The 11,891-nt window shown below is 38.1% G+C and overlaps 1 long non-coding RNA gene and 1 pseudogene across 1 annotated transcript; both read right to left on the bottom strand.

Moving 5' to 3' along the window:
- Window positions 1-430: 430 nt before the first annotated feature.
- LOC112163739 lies at window positions 431-2,936 on the bottom strand (annotated as a pseudogene).
- Window positions 2,937-3,452: 516 nt separating this feature from the next.
- Window positions 3,453-4,440, bottom strand: LOC121053082. Its single transcript, XR_005810734.1, has 3 exons — window positions 3,989-4,440; window positions 3,607-3,698; window positions 3,453-3,501 (listed from the first exon to the last, which is right to left on the bottom strand). It is a non-coding gene; the product is annotated as an uncharacterized LOC121053082 (long non-coding RNA).
- Window positions 4,441-11,891: the final 7,451 nt, after the last annotated feature.

Below are 11,891 nucleotides of genomic sequence, written 5' to 3'. Positions count from 1 at the left end.
AACGGGAACCATTCACAACAAAGGTATCGATCCGCCTGCCGGATCAGCGTTAACTAAGGTCCAGCTACCGCTAGACTTTTAGACATTAACATTCCCAAACAAAATTGTCCAAATATCAAGCCAACAATAAAAGAAGAAAAGCATTCCTAACTAGTTACACATGAATCAAAAACTGATATAATATCTTTTCACTTCAACAAAACCTTCATGTGTTACTTTACCAAGCATCTTGTACACTATATTCTTATTTGCATCACTTCCAAGCTTGTTGTGAAGCTTCACAAGTTAGCACATATTGCAGCACCAGAAGGAATGTTCCTATTTATTTGTGGTGTTGAGTAGAACAAATCTGAATGTTTCTTCTAGGATTTGGATATTGGAGTGCGAAGAACTGTTTCCTCTATATCTACATCTTCACCATTCAAAAACCTGCACAAGGTTTCCCATCACTTATCAAATACTAAATTACCAATACATGTCATAATAATTCGATGTCGATAGATAAGTCAGACTGGTGATTGTATCAGCTAAGATAGAGGTACATTTGAACATTATACACATGTAATTAATGAGACAAATAAGCAAATCGTAATCTACCAATGAGACTAAGCAGCTTAAATGATAGAGCAAACCTGAAATGCACAGGAGCATAAGTTCAAAAAAGTACATAAGTATTGCTCATGTTGACTTCACTATCAATCCAATCAATCAAAGTTTCCATTGATCTCTGGTATGCAGTTTAACATGAAAAAGTCAAATTAACAAATTAATAATAAGCCTCTAGTTGTGAAGGGTACCAGTTGATGCCGGATGGTTTGTAATCAAAAGCATATTTAAATGTTGTAGCAGCTGCACCATATATCCCAGAGAAAATTGCAAACAATTGACTAACAAGTTAGGTATCTTTCAATATTTTCTTATGATAAAGATATGAAACCAATATACTGAAATGAATTGACTGATAAGTGGATTACCTTGTGAACCCACTCAAACTCCCCGCCTCTAGGATCAAATGTCCCGTGCTGCAGACTGATCAATTTAAGGGTAAAACGAGGACCACATTCCTGAGTGTTTAAGACAAGAAAGACCGTTAAGATCTACATTTATAAATGATACAATAAAGAATAAAGAAATAAACGTAAACTGCATGCTATGGTAAATGTGGCAATACCCTGCCTTCCTATGTCACATAAATGGACCAAGAACGAAACATAAGGACATTTCAAGTGGTGGAGGAAATTCAGCCAGGGCCCTAGGCCAAACCAGATCGAGACAAGAAAGCAAATGCAAGAGGAACAAAAAAATAATTGACACCAACCTGTAGGCGCGCAAATGGTTTTGCTTCAGTAATAGTGTCAACTTTGGAATCCTTGGTGTTTTTGCCCTTTACTTCAGCCTGTTTAGTCTCTTTGGTTTCAAAAATGTACCTGAACACATAGAAATTAATGACATCAGTAAACAAAAAGCTCTACAGCAAAGGAAAGTATATAAGATCACAAGTATAAGAAAGGATCACTGCAAGAACTAAAAATAGCAAAGGAGGCACATCGATGATGCCGGAAGAATATAAAATCTCGCTGGTTGTGGAAAGTTACAACTCGCCGACCACTAAAATTTGGTTCTTGAGGGAAAAGTGACTGTATTAATCTGAAGAAAGTAGGTGAAAGAAGAAAACCATTAGGAGCTTGAAGGTAATCCATCCTTACATAAGAAACCACTTGAAACTAATTGTACAGGGAAAAAAAAAATGAAATTAGCACACTGTGTGATGAGGTGTATTTGAACCAAAAAGTCCAAAATGCATCTAATATAATGTGAGAAAAAATTTCGAACAAGTTAAGGATTTCAACCTCCCAATATGATGACCAAGGCGTGTTGTAAAGTTGTTTAATACAAGCTCAAGCTCATGACTGGTTGGATTTCCATGATTATGCAGGCATGCCAAATAAAGAATAAGGAAAGAAAATGACAGTTAACACACCTTACATTAATTCCCTAGAGATGAAAAATTAATACTTTGCAGAATTTTATTCTTTTGGACTCTTTCAAGATTTTTAATCTCAATGACTCCTCTTTTCACCAACTGAAGAAAATAAAAACCTTTCATCGCAATGTGTGGCAAAATAGTATAAAGATGGTACTGTTTTGATACATGCAACATATAGCAACGAACCTTGATATCCTTCCGTCAAACAAGCTTTGAGAGCTTAAAATGGGCAGTAGGGCCATTAGGTAAGTCAATAATTAGGAGAGCATCTGAAAAATGATTGTAGTAGTTGAAGTCAGATAAAAAACAAGAGGGAAAATATGGGGACGATCTCATTTCACACAGAATTTAGAAGTTAAAGACATCAGAAGCAAAGTCTGAGAGACCAACCTGGTTCCCGGTGATTGGTATGAACAACAATTAAAGAAGTGAATTCCTTTTTATTTGCATACTCTATAATCTGCAACAATGAAAAAGATTACATATATTAACTGTTTGAACTCCTTGTTTGTTACATTGAAAAAGTGAAAAACAAATTGATATAAAAGACAGAAATGGTACATTTTTCAAGTCATAAGTGTCTCTTTTATAGTACTGCGCATTTGGGATCACCGAAAGTAGTTCCTCTATAAAAGCAGGACCCCTCTGAAAACCACCAAAACAACAAAAAGCATAAACCTTAGCACACATTGGCAATCACCTTGTCATAAAATATATCAGTTCCGTAACCAACAAAAGCTAAAATGACATTGAAAACAAGTAAAAGACCAATACATACAGAAGAGTTAAATCGGCAAGTGGTGATCAATTTCTTCGGATTTGATTCGCGCTTCAAAACCGCACTAAACTCATCCGCATCATTTATAACAAACAACTGCAAACTCGCTAATAACCTGCCACCATATATCTCATCCTTCTTCCCAATTAGTACTTCCCTCTTCAAATGCTTTTAACATCCTATTCAGTGACCACTTGCTGATTTGCAAGGATAAGAAATCAAAGCGACATTCTTTCATAGTTTCTGAGTTCAGTATTCTTACAATCATCTTCATTGAACACCATTTCAGCACTTCTTGCAGTCTCTCCCTGAACTTCGAATTGGCACTGATCATCTACGGCTTCATCGTCTAATAAAAATAAAATTGAGTTAATTGAGTTGAACGCAGAAAACGATTTTATTGTTAACACCCCCATGGCATTCATGCCTTATTTTTATAACTTAAGACAAGAAAAAAAGTACAAAACCTCAAATTGCATATAAAGCCAAATATAGCAGATATAGGCAATGGCATAGGAAATTTGAAAATGTTCATTATTCACTACCAAATTTTGTTCACTAGGGGATACCATGAACAGATTGCACAATAAATGAGGTTTATATGTGAGTTTACTATGCTACAAGAACAACTAAAGAAGCTTACCATCCAAATCCTGATTGTTCTTCACCTTCTTTCCTTTTCCTTTCCTCAGTTTCTTTGTCTTTTTCTTGTCATTGGCCGCTTTGGTCGAGTTATCTAGTGAAATGACAAGAGCAAACCGCATTGAGTTCATTTTGAATGCAAAATTCTGACCAAGTAATTAACAAGTTAACATTTAACAAAGCTAGAACTCCACTTTACCTTCAATAGAGATCTGAACAACTTTTCTCGAATCACCATTGTTTTCTTCTCTCTTTTTCTCTTTCTCATCTCTGAAGGTCCTGAACTTTTATCTGGAAACAATTCAACACAATATCAACTTTTCTATACTTTATTCTCTTCTCATCATAAACCTACAGAGCAAAACTTCAACTTTTCAGGCCGAATTATCCAAGTGTCTCTGTCTACTACATAATGGACATCAATTACACACATTCATGTATTGGTTTTTGTTCTAAAATCCAAAACCCTTTCTCTACTAACTTCATTCTATATAATCCCAGAAGCATTCAAGTCAATTCAAACAGCAAAACGTTACTATAACAAAACTTGAATCAAAGTGCAAGAGATTAAAGCGACGAACCCTTTTCAACAGGCTCCAAATTTCTCCGGGCAAGCTCCTTGTTCTTCTTCTTGTCCTTGACTCCTATCTTCTCTCTGAGTAAATAGCTCAACTACAGAACTGAGACTACCTTATCTTACTTGAAACCAATGCAAAGCAAGAAGAAGAAGAAGAAGAGGGTATCCAAACCTTAAGGAAACGAACCAAAATATGAGACCAAGTTCTGAACTTGACTAAACTTGACTGATTTCATAGGTGTTGCATGTCTTTGGCTCATGGATTGTCTAGGATTCGAGCGAAGACTTCGACCGGGTGCATCGATGGAGATTCTTTTTAGGGTTGAGTTGGGGTTTGGCCAGAGACGAGTAGACTTTCAAGAACTAGAGAAGACGACGGCATTATGAGGTTTTGATTAGAGTTTGGTGGCTGTGATTGGATTTGGTGGAAGAAGGTGTCAGAGCCAAGGCACGATGTTGAAGCCTTGAAGAGGAGTTGAGGCTTCTGGGAGAGAAGAGAATAAGAGAAGAAGAGAAGAAATACCCCGTCTGGAGCTTGCAATGAATGAGATTTATCTTCTTTCTGGGGCCGAAAAAACACCTTAATCGAGTAGAACCCAACTCGATTGGTCAGAACCCAAATCCCTCATTTCAGCAGATTGAAAAATCCCCAAATTGAACCCAACTCGAACCCTAATCGAGTAGAACCCAAATTGAATAGAATCTAAATCCAAACTTTGAAAGTTGGTGATTTTTGATGGCTAAGTGTTTTGAGAAGATGATGAAGAAAAGCTCCAGATTTTGCTCGAAGTGAAGAAAAGCTCGGGGTTTCTCTCTCAGACATGAAAAATGGCCAAGGCATTAATTGTGCCCTCGAGTTGCCTAAGGCAATAGGCATTATTTTTTTTATTTTTTTATTTTTTTATTTTTAAGTCTGACAGACAACGTATAGATACGTTTACGTTGTCTGATTTGTTACATAGCTAAGGGAATGAAAGATGGAAATTTCCTGCCTTTGCAATCAAAATATTAGGTTTCGCGCTTAGGCTAGTCATTTCTCATTCACACAACAGAAATAGTTCATTCTGTTGTTGGAACTTGCAAGCATAACAAACAATTGCAGCCAAATTTTCTCGTTTTGGGGGAATGAATGTCATTTTGGAGCCATTTCCAAATTTTGTTACTCACTTACACAACAGAACATTAAAAACCATTGTATGATCATTTGCAGGTATACTCCTACAACAGAAGTAACTAAACTGTTGTCCAATTTAATGGCATCTAGGGTACAATTTGGAGCCAAATTTGACTCAATGGTAGGAGGGAAATATGCCGGTCTTTTTTTTTCATTCAGACAACAGATAATCTTTCTTTCCGTTGTGTCATCAGCTCCTAACTAGAAGTTTTAGAATTTGAGCATCTTTATACAACGAAGATTTATTAAATGTGTTGTATGATTCAATTGTTGTCAACAGACAACAGAGGATTTGTTTTCCGTCGTGTGATCACCTTTGTGTGATGCAGTTTTTGGTGTAGTGTATGGAGCAGCATGATTTACAAGATACGCCTTGTACTTGACATGGTGTGTGTGTGTGTTGTGTAAATGCGTTTTTCCCCCAGTGACATCTACAGGATGAACATACATGCAAATCACAGTGAAAATGAATTCAAGTACAGAGTTGTCTCTTGGACTTGACTCAATCTGTGTACGAACCAGAAAACATTACCCCACAGAAACATGTTGTCTTAATTAATTTAAGTTCTCTCCCTTTGTATTTCTTTCTTCGATTTCCTAATAAGATTACCAGAAAATTGAACTGAAGGTCAGAAACGGAAGTTGATTATAAAAGTGCATAGAACGTTAGTATGTAAAATAACCACTTCATTGCGGCCAGCTTAATGGCCTGGATTTCCTGAGCTTCCGTTTCCTGGCATCGCTTCTTTAGAGAGCGACCGCGACCAAACTCATGGTGCTTATGAAGTGGGGATAGTTCCCTGCCACTTTGCAGTTTGATGCTTTTGAGCTTTTGGGTGGTTGGCCTGCACCTGTGTGCCTGTATGCACCGTCGGCTTTGCCAACTTTAGAATCCGACCGTAATAAGGAAATTTACACGATATTCATTGCCAAGGTATTATGTGCCTTCTAGTTCATGAATGTTTTGCATAAATTAGCAGTACACTAGAGTACATATAAACACATATAACTTATGTATACATGCATTAGTAGAAGTTGAATATATAATTAGTCATATATCTAGAAATAAACAGGCCATAATTAAAAAAATGAAGTTAACTAAATCATTTTTGCTTAGTCCGACCATGGCCACTATCCCTAGATTGGGATTATTCATGAGTGACCAGGGCTCGTGGAGCGACTAGGGTGAAAGGGATCGAGGAAGCCGGATAGTTCACCCGCAATGAAAAGAAGCTAAAGACCAGTAATCTGCACCATGGGCATACACAAAAATTGCATTCACAATCAAAATTACGTTTAATTATGTAATATGTTCATTTAATTGAGTTCAATTAAATTAAGGTGGCTTACTATGATGGAAGCAATTTGGCATGCTACACTTGCACAACAAATAGATTCATTTGTAGCGACGTATAACTCTGCTGCGGCTGCCTCCGCCTGCACGCTTTGATTTTCCACTTCCCTTCTCCTTGTAGGACGCCGTTGTGGAGGCACTGTTATGATATAACCACCTTCATACGGCTGCGTTTCAGAGACAAGTTCATTAGTACAATAGTACTACAATCAGGAAAAAAAAAAAAGGTGAAAAATTGAGGAAAATAGAAACCGTTTTAAGTGTGTGTGTGTCCATACATACATGTTTACAAAGTTCGCAAATGGTCTTGCAACGCAAGTTTATCCATTTTTGTATGCATTCTCTACGCGCAAACTGCAAAGAAAAAACGAATTAGAGTAACTCCAACAGTTTCCCTATAATTTTTGTATTATAGAGAAGCAAAAGTCAAACCTTTAGCCTATTTTCTTCTCCTACTCTAACAGATTCCCTAATTTACAGTAATCTATAAAATCTCCATATTCTTCTTTAAAATTTTGGAGTTTGCTGTAAATATAGGGAATTTGGTTTTCTCTGTCCTCACTTTCTCTAAAATAGAGATAGTTATAGGAAATCTGTTGGAGCAAAAAATGCTCATTTTTCCCTAAAGTAGAGAAAAATCAAAATATAGAGAATCTATTGGAGTTGCTCTTAGGTATTGTTAAAATATGCTGAACTCTACCTATTTTGTTCGGGCACTGTGGCTATTTAAAACACAACATATAATTAATCAAAATTGATCACCAAATGAAGATAAATGCATCTTGATGATTATTTGCAACGAAGCCTCATGATTTATTGCAATCATAGAGTATGACTTGTCAATTAAACTCATCAATTAGTATTTTTTTTATTTTATTTTATTATTATTATTACTATTTTTTTTATGTTGGTGGGAATTGAACTTCTTATATAGTGTATTCGTAACTCAATTCTCAACCTCTCCTTACTACTTTGGCATCCTAATTCCCATGGCTCCAACGCCATGATGGGAGATGTAGTCACACACTTTGCTTCTAATAGCGCTACAAACGCTCATGCTCAACCAAAATCCTCATTGGTTACCTCTAAAGCCTCTCGCTCTTTTTGCAAAGCTTGTTCCTTCATGAAATTTGGACCGAGGCCGTCCTACACAAAGGACCCTAAAATACTCATTCCGTTTTTACAGAGAATCTAAGGGGATATCTGTGGACCGATTCAACCATCATGCGGACCTTTTAAATACTTTAGGGTATTGGTTGATGCGTCGACACGCTGGTCACATGTGGCGATGTTGTCCACTCGAAATGCTGCTTATGCTAAACTCCTCGCCCAGATTATCAGTCAACGGGCTCACTCCCCTGACCATCCTATTAAGTCAATTAGACTTGATAATGCTGGGGAGTTTATATCGAAAATGTTCGATGACTATTGCATGTCACTGGGGATTGATGTAGAGCGTCCAGTTCCCCATGTTCATACCCAAAACGGTCTCGCAGAAGCCGCTATCAAACCAGTACAGATGATAGCAAGGACATTGGTTATGCGCACCAATCTCCCTGTTTCTTCTTGGGGATATGCAATATTGCATGCAGTGATGCTAATTCGTCTACGACCCACTGCAACCCAATCTTACTCTGCGTTTCAGCTAGTGACTGGGTACGAGCCTGATATCTAGCACTTACGTATTTTTGGGTGTGCTATTTATGTGCCTATTACGCCGCCACAACGTACTAAGATGGGTCCACAACGACGAATGGGCATCTATGTTGGCTATGAATCTCCAACTATCGTCCGCTACTTTGAACCCTTGACAGGCGATCTCTTTACCGCTAGATTTGAGGATTGTCACTTTGATGAGACAGTCTTCCTATAGTTAGGGGGAGATAAGAACACAGATGTTCAACAGGAACGACATGAATTGTCGTGGTCTGTCCCCACTATGTCTCATCGCGATCTCCGTACTGCATAGTCTGAATTTGAAGTGCGAAGAATAATCGAGCTCTAGAACGTAGCAGATACTTTGCCTGATGCGTTTTCTGATGTTGCCAAAGTGACGAGATCACACATACCTGCTGCAAACGTGCCTGCAAGGATCGATGTCCTGAATACTGGACATCACACCACTCCTGTGACACCAGGAGATGGCGTCATTGCCCAGTATGGCAATGATGTGGCGTCTATAGCAACAGGTCCCGCAAGGAAGCGCGGTAGACCGATTGGTTCGAAGGATACTCGCCCTAGAAAGAGAGCAAATGAGGCACAAACAAATTCTTTGATCATCGATACTTAAAATCCGTCCCATGAGAATGTTCCGGATTATGGTTATGTCCAAGAGACATCATTGGGGGACGCCTCAATGTCAGAACCTATCCCTGAGAACGTAGAGATCTTTGTGAATTACACTAGTGTACATGGGAAGTGGGAAAGAAGCTCCATCATAATTGATGATGTATTCACATATTCAGTGGCGCGTGAGATTATTGAGACCGATGATATTGAACCACGCTCCGTTGATGAATGCCAACTACCAAACTGATTGGCCAAAATGGAATGATGCGATCCAGGCAGAACTTGATTCTCTAGCGAAAAGAAAGGTATCCAGACCAGTTGTGCCAATACCACCCAACACCAAACCAGTTGGTCACAAATGGGTATTCGTTAGAAAGTGTAATGAGAGAAACGAGATTGTAAGGCACAAAGTTCGCCTTGTGGCGCAAGGCTTCTCACAACGCCCTGGAATCGACTACGAGGAGACTTATTCTCCTGTAATGGACGTCATTACGTTCCGCTACCTTGTCAGTTTGGTAGTTTCTGAAAACTGAACATGCAGCTTATGGATGTGGTTACTGCGTATCTATATGGGGATCTAGATATAGAAATATACATGAAGATTCCAGATGGAATTCAGTTACCCAAGTCAAGTGGCTCTAAACCACGGAGCAATTTGCGATTAGATTGAAACGCTCACTATGTGGATTGAAACAATCCGGACGGATGTGGTATAACCGTCTAAGTGATTACTTGATTGGTAAGGGATATGTCAACAATGAACTATGCCCATGTGTGTTCATAAAAAGGACAAGTTCCGGATTTGCAATAGTAGCAGTTTATGTCGATGACATGAACATAATTGGCACCCTTAAAGAGTTAAGGGAAACCGCTGAACACTTGAAATCCGAGTTTGAGATGAAAGATCTTGGGAAAACACGATTTTGCCTCGGTTTGGAACTTGAGCACCGTAGAGAAGGTATCCTGATTCATCAATCAGCTTATACCCAAAAGATGCTTAGGTGTTTCAACACTGACAAGATTAAGCCTTCAAGCACCCCAATGGTCGTCCGTAGTCTTGATCCAAAGAAGGATCCATTTCGTCCAAAAGATGACGATGAAGAAGTGCTAGAGGCAGAAGTGTCCTACCTAAGTGCAATAGGCGCATTATTATACTGAGCACAATGCACAAGACCAGAAATCTCATTCGCTGTGAACTTGCTAGCTAGGTATAGCTCTGCACCAACACGACGCCATTGGACTGGTGTTAAAGATATCTTTCGATACCTAAGTGGTACGATCGATATGGGCTTGTTCTATCCCTACAGAGAGACGATAGATTCGGACCCATCAAGTCCCAGGGACACCACACATGGTGGATTACGTTCCCTCTCCCCATCTCAAACGATATAAGTGTTTTGGAAGGTTTTGTTGATGTTGGGTACCTCTCTGACCCACACAAAGGTCGCTCCCAAACTGGCTATGTATTCACCATGGGAAAGACAGTGATATCTTGGAGGTCTACAAAGTAGACCTTAGTTGCTACCTCTTTGAATCATGCAGAGATTATTGCTCTTCACGAAGCAGTTCGTGAATGTATATGGCTTCGATCCATAGTTACGTATGTTTGAAGTAATTGTGGTCTGAAGTCTACCACAGATGAGCCAACGAGCATTTATGAGGATAATGCTGCTTACATTGAACAAATGAAGCAAGGCTACATCAAAGGCGACAACACCAAGCATATATCGCCCAAATTCTTCTACAATCAGCAACAACAGAAGCTCCTTAAGATCAAAGTGAACCAGGTTCGATCTGAGGACAATGTGGCGGACTTGTTTACTAAGTCATTGCCTAAATCCACGTTCGAGAAACATGTGGCATAAATTGGCTTGCGGAAATTATCTTAACTCCCATGATCGTAGTCATCAGGGGGAGGAGCAGACATCAGGGGGAGATGTCTACATGTTCGTCCCGAAGCGTGAAGGGTGTGTTGTGCTCTTTTTCCCCTTTGACCGAGGTTATTTTTGTCCCACTGGGTTTTTGTTACTCGGTAAGGCTTTTAACAAGGCAACGAGAGAAGCACAGCGTTTGGGCAAGACAAGGGGGAGTGTTCAAGTAAAACTCTAATTTGTGTTTTGCCAAAACTCTAGGTTACTTGACCCAATGGTAATAGGGTTTAATTAGAAGAATCTAAAGATTATCTTTCTTTGTATGATTCAGATTTCAGACTCTATGCCTTGTAATCCTCTATATAAAGAGTCCCATATTATCAATGAGAATACACAGTGATTTTCTCTCAATTTCAGTTTCTCTAGAACTAATGGGATCATCCCACTTTATTTCTTGGTGACAAAATAAAAGGCCCAAGTGGGGAAGTTTTAGACATCTTCCATATTTTGTGTCTGGACTCTGGAGTACTTAACTTGATTTCCTCTTGGTCAACAAACTCTCAATTAATTGAATATAAAGACATTAGGCGAAAAGCTTATGAATCGATAATACTTTATCAAAATAGCAAACTACATATACCCCCTTGATAGGATTTCAAAACACAAAAAACTCCACAACATTTGGTTTTGAACATTTAAGGACAAAGGTTTACACTTAAGGACAATATGCTCTCCACTTGCCACATGTCATGAGTTAATTTACTTTTTTATCTTTAACTACTTATTTTGACTTGTAATCCATTTATAAGGATTAAATCTTACAAATAAAGACAATTTGCTCTCCACTTGCTACATGTCATGAGTTAATTTACTTTTTTACCCTTAACTACTTATTTTGACTTCTAATCTCTTTATATTACTTTTTTTTTTTTCTGAGAATAATCCCTTTATGTTACTTTTTTTTCCCTGAGAATAATCCGTTTATGTTACTTTTTTCCCCCTTAACTACTCATTTTGACTTCTAATCCCTTTATATTACTTTTTTTTCTTTTTCTGAGAATAATCCCTTTATGTTACTTTTTTTTTCTTTCTGAGAATAATCTATTTATATTATTTTTTTATTTAGAATAATCCATTTATGTTACTTCTCAAAAGCCAAAAAAAAAATAAAAATCTTTCTTCTACACGTTGCTAAGAGAAAGAATCTCAGACCTCACTC

The sequence above is a fragment of the Rosa chinensis genome, chromosome 5 (assembly GCF_002994745.2).
Source record: "Rosa chinensis cultivar Old Blush chromosome 5, RchiOBHm-V2, whole genome shotgun sequence".
Taxonomy (NCBI): domain Eukaryota; kingdom Viridiplantae; phylum Streptophyta; class Magnoliopsida; order Rosales; family Rosaceae; genus Rosa; species Rosa chinensis.
This window is presented reverse-complemented; position numbering and strand designations above follow the sequence as displayed.